Source organism: Clinocottus analis, unplaced genomic scaffold (assembly GCF_023055335.1).
Source record: "Clinocottus analis isolate CAN_PGR_092001 unplaced genomic scaffold, fCliAna1.0.p SCAF_7, whole genome shotgun sequence".
In the NCBI taxonomy this organism is placed as follows: domain Eukaryota; kingdom Metazoa; phylum Chordata; class Actinopteri; order Perciformes; family Cottidae; genus Clinocottus; species Clinocottus analis.
In genome coordinates, this window is record NW_027176229.1 from 4639570 (window position 1) to 4655896 (window position 16327).

Sequence of the window (16327 nt, forward strand, 5' to 3'; positions counted from 1 at the left end):
TGCTTAAATAGATGCTTATATGTATTTTTAAATCTCACATACCCCGTTAGAAAACCACTGTCTCAGAGGCACGCGATGTATTTAAAAGCCTCACCCGAGGACAGATTGACTCCAGAATGTTTTTGTCAGGATCATTTGTCAGATACGATGTGAGAGCGTGTGACAGTGAAAGGAAAAGAGCCTCAACGTACTTAAAGCGTGTCAATGAGACATTAACTTCATCATTTAGATATTAATTTTGTCCAAAGTTTTTTTATTATAGATTTTATAGAAGCATGCAAGAAAACAGATATTTATTTTGTATGTTTTATTAATGCTGCTCTTACTCTCTCACCAGATTCCTGAATTGTACCGCTCTGCCAGTATTATGCACTTTAAAAAAACTAATTGTTAGTGTATGTTAGGTAGAAAGTATCCTAGTTAAAGAGTAATTATCTGTTCAATATTTTATATGTTAATTATTTTACACCTTCAACAAATTATATTATATATCTATATCTATATCTATATCTATATATATATATATATATATATATATATATATATATATATATATATATATATATATATATAATGGAGTTTGCAGGACATTTCCATGGTAGTGAAACCAGGAGCACATTTAGAGTCAGGCATCAACTTTCCAATGTTTCTCTCTTCTGTCTTCATGTATAAATACATTTAATAACATACCTTTATGTTAAGTTTAGTCTAATTAATTTGTTTGATACTGTCTGCATTGATAATGATGGTCTTATTATAATTGTTTTCATGAATTTAGTTTTCCTTTAAAAAAGAAAAGAAAATAATCATTTGAATGCTATGTGGTGGGCCTTTAATAACATGTGTTAGGCCTAAAGAAAAGATTATTTCCTTAAAACAATTATTATTTCAATTTGTCTGAGCAAAAAAAATGAAGAAATAACAGAAATATCTTAATTACAGCGTTTGTAATGAATGAGATTATTTCATAAAAATAGCTGTAAAGGAAAAATCATGTATTAATAATCTAAGAGTTCATACACTAAGCTCACACACAAAGCATCTGAACCAGCACGTGGCCTTTTGGAATTCGTTCATAATAATTAAAAGAGACATATTGACATAAACCCCCCGCTGTGGAAGCTGTATAGGAATTATTGTTTGACCTTTTATTGTTGTATGCACGCGCTAATCCCGTCAGGCCATTAGCCGGGCCTGTCCCGGCTCAGTGAGATCCGGTTGATCCAAACCGGTTCAGTCTGGCCGCGCGTGTGGGCCAGCAGCTCGTTAACCCTTTCACTGCGCGGCCCCGCGGCTCCGGCCGAACGGCCAGTCACGGACACGCGCACCAAACAAGCAGTTCAGATGCGACATTAAAAGAAACACTGAGTTATTACACACAATGACGCAAAGAGCTGTATTATTCCGCCAAGAAATATAGTCCCTCTGCTCAGGGATAGGCCATTCTGGCAGGTTGCTATGGTTACGAGTTCTCGTATACCTAAAATATAGCTAAAATGCAGACTATAATAATAAAGTCTTCACAGATTGCATCCACCTAATATTGGATTTATCTATAATCAACAAGAATATCAATTTATTGTGACTTTAGAAAGCTGATTATCGTTTATCACATCTATATATATATATATATATATATATATATATATATATATATATATATATATATATATATATATATATATATATATAGACAGATAGACAGATAGATATGTACTTTATTAATCCCCAAGGGGAAATTTTTTAAATAATATATTATATATATTATTCATTATTTATTATTATTTATATTATTTATTATTCATATTATTCAATAGCATATATTATTCATACATATGTATATATATTATATACATCCATAATTTATATTATATATATTATACATCATAAATATATGTATATATAATATATCATGAATATATATATGTGTGTGTGTGTATATATATATATATATATATATATATATATATATATATGTGTGTATATATATATTTATATATATATATATATATATATATATATATATATATATATATATATATATATATATATTATGGATATCTAGCCTTGTTACGTTGTCATATACAGCAGGATAATTGAGCAGACCTCTCCCACAAAACATACATGAATGAGTTTGTCTCCCCCCGTATATCCGGTGCATTTTATTTGTACATCTGTAATGAAGCTTTCCTCTGACAGGTCCCACACTTTTGGAGCCGGATGTTACCAAAGGAAACCTGAGAACCAATATTTTAAGCTATTTGCCACGAGACTGCAGGCTGGAGGTGGAAACTGAGTGGAGAAGTTGTCTATTGTCTCTAATGTTCTGGATTTCCTACTTATTCACCAACACATGAATGCAGCACGGGACTCCCACATGGCCCCGCCTTCTGGAATTCCAGAAGGCCTAACCCCGCCCCTCTGCAGGAATACCATTCATAAACACACTAATATAGGCAGGGAGGGGGGGCACAGAGGAGAGGGGGCCACAGAGGAGGGGGGGGGGGCACAGAGGAGAGGGGCCACAGGGGGAGAGGGGGCCACAGGGGGAGGGAGGGCCGCAGGGGGAGGGGGGGCCGCAGGGGGAGGGGGTAGAACGCCAGGAATGGGTTTGTAAAGACGATTACATGGAGACAATAATGTCTCAATGAGTCTCAACCATATCTGAGCAAATCCTTTAGCTTTAGGTAATTTATTGTGAATTAAATACAAGAGTTACAGTAAAATCTCTGAAAACTATATTTTTAATTATTAATCATTTTAAGAATGTGTGTAGTTGTTTCCCCTTGCAGTCTTTTAAATCTTCCTTCACAACACTTACTCGTCCTCCAGTCCGCCCCTGATGTGGCCTACACTAGAGGCCGTGGTCTAAAACACACGACCCGCTACGGACATGTCATCCCTGTAAAGTCGTCACAGGATTCCACTTTTTAATTCTTCAATAGTGTCTGTCAACCACATGTGGTAAAAATGATAGTAAAATGTGTCATCAGTCAAGATAAAATGTCATTGCAATTATAATGGTAAAGAAATAATGAACATTTGAATGGATAGATGACTAAAATGTACATAATAGGAGTCACAGACAAGTTAATCAAGACCACATGAGTCTTTTGTTGAACAGTCCAAGAAATCAACGTAACGCCTACAAACTTACCATCTTTCTGCCGATTAAGTAATGGTACTTAAATACTTCATGTACTTACCTTTACTTTGTTGTATTTTACTTTTCAAATGTAAATTTTACTTTTCAACCCCCCCCCCCCCTCCTTCCCTCTCCCCACCCTTCCGTCCCTCTGGGGCTGGCGCCATGCTGCTCAGAGTAACTTGAGTCGCCTCAGGTCTCCTCTCCCTCACCCTGACATCTGGCTTCTCTATGGCTGCTGACCTTTGGAGGTCACAGGTCAGATGGAGGGGCAGGGGGGAGGAGCTTCGAGCAGCAGTGTCTCTTTCAGTGACAGGCTTCCTCGAGGGGAAAGCAGATCTTAAACTAGTTATTCTTTATAATGTTCTTTTTTTTTTCCTGACCACCAACTTTGATGTTTACAAGGGCAATATGTATTTAATAAAATAGCTACAATTATTACTTCCATCAATAAATGTACTACACCTTTTCTCTGCTCACGGCTGGTACTACTATTGCAACTGCTTCTACCTCTAGTGTACCACGACTGCTACTTTTAACTAAGGAGTACCACTGAATTGAACTGAATTGAATACTGCAACTGCTACTATGTATACTACTGCTACTTCTACTTCTGGTACTTACTACTGCGTTACTGCTTCTGTAACTATTCATGTTAACCTTGGGCCAATACTACTGGTCTTATTACAGTTTCTAGTGCTAGTGCTACTGCTACTTGTGCTGCTACTGCTAATAGTGCTGCTACTGATGCTGCTACTGGTGAGTCACTTCTACAGCTACCAATAGTACTACTGCTGCCTCTACTGATACTGGTACATCTGCTACTGTTACTAGTACTTTACTACAACTGTTTACTCGATTACATAATGATTCATATTGTACGTTCTATATTGAGTTCCCCACAGTAAATACAATTAGCTCTGCAGCTGCTTATACATGAGTGACTTCTGATACTTACGAATATCTACAATATAGTACCAATATCCTCACGTACATATCTACGTGAGTATATTGGTACTATTTATGCACGTAGGGTAAAATCCCACCACTTTAATTCCACTTTAAGTTTAAATGTCCAGAGACCCAAAGAGTCAGAGGATGTTTTTTAAAGTCATTGTTTTACATCGTTAGTCTTTTTTTTATTGCAAAAAAACAAAAATATACTTGCATACTGCATTGTCATTGAATTGTGAATGATTACAAACGTTGGAAGACTTTCAATGTCCTGGTTAAAGTACTGCAGGTTTGTAGGGCCACGCCGGCCCTCACGTTCCAGTCAGACACGAGGGGCCTCCAGCGCCACAGCTTCAGCTTCAGGGTCACATACCAGACGTTGGTATCTGACCATTTGGGAGTGAGAACGTGTTGCTAACCATAAGCCAGTACCTGTGTTGCCTAAACCTAACTAATCTGGAAGATGAACTCTCGGGCTCTAAATTTTGCTCAAAGACACGTTGGCAGCTCTCAGAATCACCAACAAGGACCACAAGGCTGAACAAATACATGTAGCTGGAGAGACAAGTCTGTTAAGCACACAAGTGAAGAAAAAAAAACAGGTCAGGTGTCATGCCCTACAGCAGTGGTTCTCACACTTTTTCTGTCACGCCCACTTTGGAGGAAGAACAATGTTCAGGCCCAATACCCAACAACATTGTAACCAAATGGTTAAACTTGTTGTGAATCCTCCATCCGTGCTTTTTCAAAGAATAGAATGAATGAAATGTAAATCCCTTTCAAGTAAACCAGATTGCTCCATCGGACAAAAACTAATAACATGTGCAATCACTTTGTGAGAACAATGCAAATAAAGTTCTATCTGTGCAAAAAAAAGACCTATTGTTGCTGCAGAGAACCTGTTTTACACTAAATATCTTTTCAAGATAATAACAATAACGTTCAACCCGTGCAAAACACAATGAGTGCAGATATGTGTGACCTCACGGAGATCTCATGGAGGTAGGCTTTTTGCAAAATGCCAAAAATCGACATGTCACGCAAGCATAACCTGTCAAGATAACGTAAACCTTTCCATGAAAGTACAGACATTCATCCATGTATTTATTCATGAGGGTTTATGTCCGTGTACTTCGTAAAGTTCTCATGTAGTTCATGGGAAGAGTGTTGGTCCTAAAACCACGAGGTAGCGGTTCCTCCTGTTCTCCATAGTTTCATGTGCAAGTGTCCTTGAGCAAGACACTGAACATGCAGGACATAATTTAATATGTAATGTTCATCTTACTGTTTAATTTTGTTTTATTACTGTTCTGTTTATTTATATTACTTGATTTTTATCTTTATTTAACAATCCTGCTGTAATCCTGTAATTTCCCCACTAAGGGACGAATAAGGATTATTGTATTTTATTTCCCTACTGTGGGAGTAATAAAGGATTTTTTTTTAAGTAAAAAAAACCCATATATTTTTCAGAATCTCAGAGAGAGTCACATGACCTGCACCAGGGGGCGGGACTTATCTGAATGCGTTCAACTGGGATTGGTTCAATGTAAACTGTCAGTTAAGAATGTTCAGGTATCTTCTCTTATTCTTCTAACAACACAAAATACCCAGAATGCTCAGCTCACTAGATTTATTACAGAGCAATTATTCTGCTTATTTTGACACATTTTCCCTGAATACTGGACGTTGAATAAAACCATGAAAATACAGATTCTCTGTTGCTACCTTTGAGCTGTCAGAGGCCATCGGTAGAAGCAACTAGTTGAGAGTAAAGAGCTTACTCTCTGTGGTCACAAACGGATATTCCAAATGAATGTGTAAAATGTCCAGAGACACGCCACAGATTGAGGCTGACGTCTCTCACAAAGCTCTTGTTGACTTCTGCTCAGAGCTTCTGTTGCACAACGTTCAGTAAAGATTAACCTGCACTGACAAACAGGTTGGACCCTGCATGCAGGACATGTGTGTGTGTGTGTGTGTGTGTGTGTGTGTCTGTGTGTGTGTGTGTGTGTGTGTTTGCCAACACTCACACGTCGTGTTGTACATGTTGCTGTCACATTTATTGTGAAGCTGCAGCCAACATCGTAGAGTTGTTGACGATGAAGGTCAAGTGTTGCAACAATGTGTGATAGTGTAACAGCGCAGAAGAACTCCCTATTTATGGTCAATAAGAGAGATATAATATCAGAAACATCACAGTCTGAATGAGACTGGGTGAGGGTTTTTAACTATAGGAAATATATCATTTAGATCATCTTGACCAAGAAAATCATCAAACTTGGAGATAAATGATTTTTACAGGACAGTGATGATATCTAACTTTTAAACCATATAAGTCTAATGTTAGATGAAGATTAACAACAAGGACAACAAAGCTGAACAAATACATGTAAATGAGAGACTGGGTGAATGTGTACAGTATGTGTACTATCAGTAAATATGTCTCTGTACAGTGTGTAAGACTTACAGTGACAGATATGTACACATTTTCAAAATATGCATTAAAGATGGTAGATTATAGTCTACATGGCAGATGGGTATTGGTTTCCAGGGTTATTGTCAGAGAGCTGATGGTAACTATTATTTCAATTGTGCATCCATTGACACATTTTAAAATACATAATAATGTATTTTTTTCTGATGGGAACAAACAACAAAGTGACAATTAGTGTTACAATTTTTTCTTTTAAACATATCCCAACATCAGATCACACATGTACCTCAAGGGACTTCAGCCAACACCCCTTTGCACTTGGGTCAGGACCCCCACTGAGATAGTATGACAACATTATTATTATAAACATTTGATACACGAACAATGCTGCCTCTGTCTCTACAGAGCCCTTAAAAGTTGTAACATTTCCATTGTTCCATTGAATGTTGTGTGTTCTGTATCTCCACCACAGAAACTTCAAGTGAAATATTCTATATCTGTATATCATTTCACATTCCTGTAAAATTCAGCATGATACTTATAAGGGGATCAAATTAATAATCTAAAAATTAAATTCAGTTGTGGTTAACATTGCTACATCAAATATTCCTGCTTCTAATGTAGACAGTCAATAGAGGAATTTAATATTTAGATGTAGTGTATGTTAGAAAGTATCCCAGTTAAAGAAAAATTATCTGTTAATTATTTTACACCTTCAACAAATATCTATATCTATATATAGCTAAATATCTATACATATAATTTGTTGTAGTTGTATATATATAAATATATATATATATATATATAATTTGTTGTAGTTGTATATATATATATATATATATATATATATATATATATATATATATATATATATATATACACACAATTTGTTGTAGTTGTATGTATATGTATATATATATATACAGACATACACGTGTCTGTATATATATATGTATATATATATATATACATATATATATATATATGTATATATATATATATATATATATATATATATATATATATATATATATATATATATATATATATATATATATATATATACATAGGTTCCTGTTTGTAAAGCTGATTTAATGCACATGTGGCTAATATAGGTCTTTATTTCAATTAATAAAGAAAATACATTATTTCGATATTTTATTCTGAGACTATTTATTTCCCTTCAGGACGATACAAAAAAAGTCTTATCTAAAACACGTCCGACAATAACTGCCATCGAGTTGTGTTACTATGTTTTTCAACGTGTACAAATATGTCAAAGGATTTCTGGTATTTTGTATAATTTTTCCCGAAAAGGAAATAGGGTATTTGACAAACAGTTGCCTGTAAAAAACAACGAACCTTCATCAGTGTGTAGCGTGTCAGCCGAGCGCAGCCGTCACGCCCAAATATGGGCATCGCGCTTCCTTCGGCCCGCATACTTCGCTCGGCAGTGCTACTTCACGCACAAGTGCGCGCGTGCGCGCAGCACTACATCCATAAGCAGTGGGGGGGGGGGGGGGGGGGCGTGAACGCGCATTCCTTACATAGCTGCTGGCGCACGTCATGGAGGCAGGTTCCTTCTCCCGGGCCCCGGGGACACATGCGGGTTCCCCCCGCGGCTCCGGGTTCCTTCATCTGAACAGTGTACCGCCGAGGTGAGGTTACCGGACGGGACGACGTAGAGCTGCGGCACTGGTTTGAAGTGGCGGGAGGTGGGAGGAGCCCCCCGAGACCCAGCAGGCTTTGTTGACGTGAATGAATCAAGACCAGTGGTGTCCCATAAGCATCTCACTGGACATGCATTAGTCAAACTTACCTTTTACCACACCCGAACAAAAGACAACCCAAGGCCGACTAAAGGACATGAAATCACCGCATTCAGACAAGATCTAGAATCCCGTTTGAGGAGCATTGTGTCTGCGGACAGCGGACCAGCAGCGGCCCTCCCTCGGTCCCCGGGCCGGGGGAGGGAGGAGGAAGAAAGGCTGGCTGCTGTGGAAGCGGCTCTTTCCCGCCGGACAATGCCATTATTTCAGCTCCATTGGTCAGGAATGCCAGATTTCACAGGCCGCTGCCCTCCTCCGAGCGTCGAGCAGCACCTCCAGAGCCCCGTCGCCTTCAGCCTTTTCCCACCCGGCCCGTCCCCACCCGCTCCGGCGGCCCATGAGCCCTTCTCCCTTCATGAAACCCGTCCTCCATATGCAGCCGGAGCGGCCAGCTCATTGAGGAAGCTTATGGACTTGCTTCGTTTCCTGCAGTTTGAAGGTTATTGGTTGTTGTCCATGAAGTAGATTGCGGGCTACACGTTAAAAACAACACATGTAAGATGAAGGGAGCACTTGTAGCCCCGTGCAGGGTACGGGAGGCTCGTGGTCCTGCTCTGAGTCTGATCGGACTCCTTTGAGGCACAATAACACTATAAAGCACCTCAAAGGCAGATAATGAGGAATTTGTGAATGGAAGAGAACATTTGTGTTCATTGTTAAAATTAAACCATACAATGACGTCCTCTTGGTATGTGACCAATCCCGAAGGTGATGAGATACAGTTTCCACCAATGAGGGCAGAGACAAGCGGGGAAACGGACCAATGGCAGGCTGGCATGCAAATAAGGAATTTGTCTCGGCAAGAGCTGAATGTCAACTAGTCAAAGATGGAGTCCAGAGCTGGGAGGCCGTGAGGTTGCCAGTGGACGAAACACCGTTTTATCCCCGAGGAGCCGTTACGCCTCGTGGACCCTAACTGCGGTTGAAACGGACGTATGTGCGGGAGTTAGGCGGTAAAGCCCCGGGCGCTTTTCCTCACTGAAATGGGCAACTGCCCCGTTGTGCTTCTTCTTCTTCTGTTCAGACCGGCCCTGCCTCCGCCAGGTACCGTTCATCAAAACCTGCGGGAGAGGCTGCTGCTGCGGCGGGGACGACGTGTATGTGGTGGGTTGAGAGGCTCCGCGAGCTCTCGTCGCTTAACACTGTATTGCAGCTATTGTGCGTGCGCGCGCGCGCGCGTGTGTGTGAGTGTGTGTGTGTGTGTGAGAGAGAGAGAGAGAGAGAGAGAGAGAGAGAGAGAGAGTGATAAAGGGAGTGATTGACAGCTGGTCTCTGAGTACTCCTGGCCGCTCAGCAGGCTGCTATCGTGGGAGCTCCTCCCGGCCGCTGGGTGGTCGGGACCCCGCGGGTCCTCCAGGGTTCAGGTGGCCCCTGCTCGCGCGACCAGTGAGCCCTTTACGACACCAACCAGAAGTCCGTTTGAGTGAGATCAACGGGCTTCTATTGGTGAACCACATTATATATATATATATATATATATATATATATATATATATATATATATATATATATATATATATATATATATATATATATATCATTGCTGTGTTTTTATGTTGTGTTATGATAAAATAATGTGTAGGTAGAGCTCCAGCGACACAGTTACATGTGACCCGACACACGGCGTCTCTCCTCCGGCCCCTTTGGCCCCGTCTCTGGGCTGCTGCGGTTTGAATGTGAGCTCGCTGCAGCGGGTTATTACACCACTGTGCCTTCTGGAGGACATGGACACTTTGAGAGGAGCACTAGTCTGCTCTTTCTGTTGGACTAATGGAGCTGGTTTCCATCCAGACTACCAAAGGGTTACTTAGTCCTGCTGGTGGGTTCATGGCAAAGCCTCCCTCGTAGTTGTAAACCAGGAGGGTTCAAACCCTTTTGGCTACAGAGACAGTCTGGTATTAAGAGAGGGCGTCTGTGTTGTATGGATATGTTCCTCCAGGCCAAGTCCTGGTCCTGGAGGAACCTTTTGGTTGAGTACCCGTGTTCTCCTCTAGTCCTCCAGCCTCATGCTGACCGGAACTAACTCGGAAAGGGACGGACCTCCAGAGGGACTTCATTATGCTTTTATTTCCACAAGGCAGGGCTGCTTAGCGGAACAATCTCACATTTGCATAAATGATTTGCTTTTCTATTTGTGCATTTTACACCATACAGGCTACATTGTTGTTAGCAACAATGTAGCCTGTATGGTGTAAACAGGCGTACTACATTGTGTTGTTAGCAACACAGTTAATATATGTGTAACAACACAATGTAGTAAGCCTGTTTGCCCATTTCACGGCTGCTGGATTGCATGTGGCTTCCAAGGTGTCCCTCGTTGTGGGGTCTACAGGCTCAGGTCTACAACCCCTCCACTCCCATACCATCTACGGGCCCCATGCGGTCTACAGGCTCAGGTGTGCAGGCCCTATACGGTCTACGGTCTGCAGGCCCCATGCGGTCTCCAGACCACCACTCCCCACATGGTCTACAGCCCCCATACAGTCTACAGGCCTCATACGGTCTACAGGCCCCATATGGTCTACAGCCCCTATGTGGTCTATGGGCCCCATAGGTCTACGGTCTACAGGCCCTATAGGTCTGCGGTCTACAGGCCGTATATGGTCTAAGGGCCCAGGTCTAGCGTGCTGGCTCTGAATAGAAAGTGAACAGATGAAGAGCAGCCGTGTTGTCCAAAGCCCTTTTTCTGTTGTACTACTGTGAAATCAGATGAGCAGTGCAATATTAAAAGGGCATTGGCTGACAATACCCCCTCCTCCCTTCATCCACCCAACCCCCCACACCCTCAACACCCCTCCACCTCCTCCACCCCCTACTTCCTCTTCTTACAAATCTTATTTAAACGTGACAACTAAATAGAGCGGCTTCCCTGAGCCCTAACGTGAATGGACGGCGAGCCACAGGATGTAACGCTGCGGCCGCGTCCAAGATTACTTTATGTCCGTTACGCCACCGTGGTATGCCTCTGATGTGCATGGTGTGTGTGTGTGTGTGTTTCTATGTGTGTGTGTGTGTGTGTGGTATGGCTGCTGTAGAAGTTTTGTCCACATTGAGTGCGTCCAGCTTGCAGAGGTCAGCTGCTTTGACGATGTTGCACTACTGTACCATCCCTAAAGCAGTGCAATAGTATTGTCATAGCATTGGGCCTTTGCCTCCACCGCGGCCACCACACAGCGGGAGCACAGAGGCTGTTAGCTGTAGAGGAAGAGGCGATGAAGACCATGAAGGAGCCTTCCTCCCAACCCCCACACAAACTTCCAGCACTGATTGTACGGTACCGGCGTGGCTTCATACAAGCGGGCCGGTACCACAGTGCTAGTTCATGGTGGTACTTCCATTCAGCCAGTTAACATCAACCATGTCATAATTAGAGGGACTTTATTTTTACATTTTATTTCCTCAGTCTAATCAATAATTGCCACACTAACATTTTAAGAGGGGGAATTACTCAGCTAATTTTTTCCATTTTTAATTTCATAGATTCACAGACACAGTTACATGTGGCCTTCTCGAAGATAGTCCTGTCTGTAGTATTGTTCAGGTCACTCATATCTCTCTCTCTTTCTTTTCAACTTAGAAAAGGTTCTGACTAAAACAATGGATTTAATTTGGCAATTTTAATCAAGTAAAATAAAACAAGTATTCTTTATTCTGGAAACTCCCTCAAGGACCGCTGGAGGTCCCCAGTCCGCAATTTGGGAACCAGCGCTTAAGCCCAGAGGTCCTTAGGACAGGAAGGTGTGTGGCTTTTCTGTTCAAACAAGCTGCATTATTAGGCCTATTTTAGCCGGGAGATATAGGCCTCATAGGCCACGCCTCCTAGAAAAAGGACATTTTGTTCACAGAACTTCAGAGGCGGTCTTGTTTTGCATTGCAGGCCCGTCAGATGAAGTAACTCTCTTTGGGTTTGGTTGTGGCCCACAATGTGAACCCTTTACCTCACAGTCTCAAGTGATCACATGGGACCATCATACCATGACCAGTCAACCTCATAACATGTTTTATAAAAGTGATTTATTTTTGATTTAACAGATTTAAACTTTATTAGACATTGTAGGATCATGAGAGGGATAAAATAAGTGATTTAATATTGTTTATTTTGTTTGTTTGACTAAAATGATGTTTACTACTGGTGATGATTAATTATCAGAACATACACACCATGCTTTTAAAGATAGAACGATATTAGAAAGATATAAACTAGCCTTGGTAAATACTGTAAAATCTGTTTTATGTGAAAACAATTAAAAAATATAAAACACAAGCATTTATAACAGAATAAATCCACTTTAGAATACAGTTTGGTTGCAACTGTGTAAAACCCTCCGGTTTATTGCTTATAAATCTTTTATTGGTGAACATATGTTATTTTCCAGGATAAAAAGTGCATGAGCGTTCCCTGTAAAGACACGTGTGAGCCTATAGGTTAACGTGTGTGTGGGTGTTTTTCCTCTCTGTACCAGTGGGCCTTTGAAAGCATAATGTGAGTGGCGTCTTGAAGAAGTCACGGTGTGGGTGGGAAGCTCTGGGTAAGTTTCCTCTGCGGGGCAGGTCTAGGGGGATGGGGTCCTGGTGAGGAATGTGGAGGGCAGGGCCGCTCTGGGGTTACTGCTGCTCTGTGTGTGCAGCCTGCAGCTGGAGCCGCATATTCAGCCACTGTTTTGCAAGCGACTGTGGAATTTGCTTGTTTGTTGTGTGTCTTGAGGGGAAAGTGTTGTAGTGGAGCGGAGAACCACCACCTAGTAAGACCAGGCTCTTCTTTTTGGCGATCGTTTGTGTATTTTATGATTTATGCTCGCGTACATTTAAACTGTGGGATTATAAAGATCTATCTGTGGAAAAAACAAACAAAGCTAAACTAAAAGCTTAACTAAAACCCAGATTTTTAAGACATAGAAGGTCATCATTTTTGCTTCCGAGACCAGTGTTTTTCAACCTTTGTAGAGCCACGGCACATTTTTTACAACAAATAAATCCTGCAGCACACCAACAACCCAAAAACGTTACAAAATGTCACATTGTTGCATAATACAGCATATATGGTAGGTAATTATTGCGCTACCTACTGGCATGGAAGAGTATTTAATTACCTGGTCTGCCACTATTTTGCAAGCTCACAATTTAACAATGGAAAATTATTTGTTGAAAATTATTATTATTAGTGAAACTGGACATTTTCCCACGGCACAAATGACGATCTCTCACGGCTCACTGGTTGAAAAATCACAGCCCTAGACTGTGCAGTACAGCCGTACGGTTCCCATGCTGGACCAGCAGGCCCCGTTGTTTCAGCCAAAGCCTCCATCAGGGCGCGCATGTCGTCCAACGAGAAGGACTAGAACATGCTACAGAATGCACTGGATCGGCAGCATGCGGGAGCTTGCCTTTTTCGTTGTGCTGGCAGGCAAATACCAGAGCAGACGGGTCTATATGAAGTGCAGCCGACAGGGACGGTCCATGGGGGAGGGGCTACAGGGTCTCCTGAGGGATCGGCTCTAGCGGTGCAGGCACAAACACACCTGGACCGCGTTAAAGTGATCCGATGGCTTGATCAATATGTCAATACAGAACATCATCAATTACAACATCCGCTCTTCCATAAATACAAACTGTATGTAGAGTGTGTGACTTCCTCCAGCTTTTATGAGCTCAAATATAAATCACTCATAATGATTATTATGATGAACAGTTTTCATATGTTATTGCTAAAAATAGTGTAAATGCGGTGTAAATAATGTGAAAAGAAAAAAAGGTAAATTAATTAGTCAATGACTTGATTGGCAGTATTTTTTATAATCAATTAATTATTTAAGAATATGTTTTCCTTAGTTTGTCTCTTATTTAGATTATATTGGACAAGGTAGAACAAAGTAGAACGGGGTAGAACCAGTAATGGGCCGTCAGGGCCTTCTAAGCCTTCTCCGCTGGCCTAAACATAATCACAAAGTTATACATATTTCATTTTATTTCTTAATTTATTTTTTGAATAATTAAAAGTCATAGCTAGTTTTTATTATTTAATTGTTTTTCACAAATACACAACATGTATTATAATTATTTTTCCGTATTAGCTTATTTTCCGAGCCAGCTGATAAGACTATGACTAGACTGGGTAGAACAGAAGTAGAACAAAGTAGAACAAGGTAGAAGAGGGTAGAACAAAATAGAAGAGGGTAGAACAGAGGTATAACAGGGTATGACACAAGTAGAACAGGGTTTAACGTCCGTGCTTTACGCTGAGGCCATGGACTAATAGCTGGAACAAAGAACATTGAAGTCTCTCGTTGGGTTCAAAATGTTGAGGTGGGTATACTTTAAAGTCACAATTCTACTAATTATCAAAATGTGTTGCTCATTATTAAAATGTTTGCAAATGCCATATTTTTCCGTACGAATGAATTCCAGCGGGCGAGTCAGAAGACTGAACAATATACTGGGAGGGATCCAGACGGGTCAGAGGTTGCATGTGCTCAGGAATGTGGGATACATGGTGGTTAAAATGTTCATGTTGACTTCATGTTGGTTCATCAAAAATCTATTTGAAGTTGTCAGGAAGAAATGTAGTGCTATGATTTGAAATCAGATGAACGTTGAATGTATTATTGAAAAGATGTGTGACGAAGTAGGTCTTGCCATGTGAGTGACTGTAAGTTACTAGAAGCTGTAAAGAATAATGTTCCGCCCTCAGTGAGCTGTCTGTGGTGACGGAGCCGATCAAAGACATGTGCTGGGGCCCCTGCAGTTCCCACAGAGCAAAGGGGGAGGAAGAAGTCTGTTGCTTTTAATGAGGGTCGGAGGGTAGTGGTTCTGCCACTGCTCCTCAGAAGCTCTGTCTGTGTCATGTGACCGACGGTTTCCTCCATGTGGAGATAAGGCCGCTCAATAGATGCACCGGTAGGAAAGCGGAGGAAATGTTCTGGAAGCTTTTACCGGAACAGAAATGGATATTTGACATTTCTATGAAATCTTAACACATGACCAATTTAGCAGTGCTGTTTTCCTGTATTAAATACATATCGGATGAAACATGTGCATATGTTTGGACATTTACAACTAGTTTCATCAACTTGATAAGAATTCCAACTCAGAATGCTGTAAACTGTAGACTCTGCTCCCACACAGCTGATCACATGATTGATCACATGATTGATCACATGGGTGCTGAGAGCTGGAATAGCCAATCAGAAATAAGGGTTCTCCATATACTGTATCTGCATATTGAAAAGTGAAAACATCCATCCATTTTTATCAGAGACATGTTATCCTGCAGAAACACGTGACTCTAAGGGACTTTAAATACGGAGAACATTCTGCTGCCGATAGAAAAGGTTGATCAGACACATAATGATGACTTTGATTGTTGGTATAAAAGAAAGCATATAATCATATTGTTGAAATGCAGGGAGTAGGTAAGAATAGTGTCAGTGATGATGCATACAGTAGGTATAATTCAGCAAGGCTAATAACACTGCACATATCATGACGCTACTCTGGATTCATACGCTCTCTTAACTTTGTGACAGCCTTCTCTGGTGGCCTCAACAGAATCACAAAGTTATAGATATTGTATAATAAAAATAATGTAATATTTAGAATAATAATTATGTTTTATAATGTAATTGTTTTTCACAAATACACTACCTGCATTATAATTATTCTTTGCCTATTAGCTTATTTTCTCATTGCACAGCTGCCTTCATCTGTTCCTCTGCTCCTTCAGGCCTCCTGTTCGGCTTCTTGGACCCGTTTAACAGCATTTTTTATCCAATCGCATTTCACCTGTCTTCCTTTATGAAAGAGCATCCTGGTTAAAATACACGAAAGAGCCTTCTAGAAAGTCTGGACGTGTGATTGGTCACAGGGCCGGCGTGACCATTAACATGCGCTGTGATTGGTCAGTAAAGCTAGCATCTCAAAGCTGGCAGCTAGGCCTTCTCTGCTAAACAGAATCACAAAGTTATT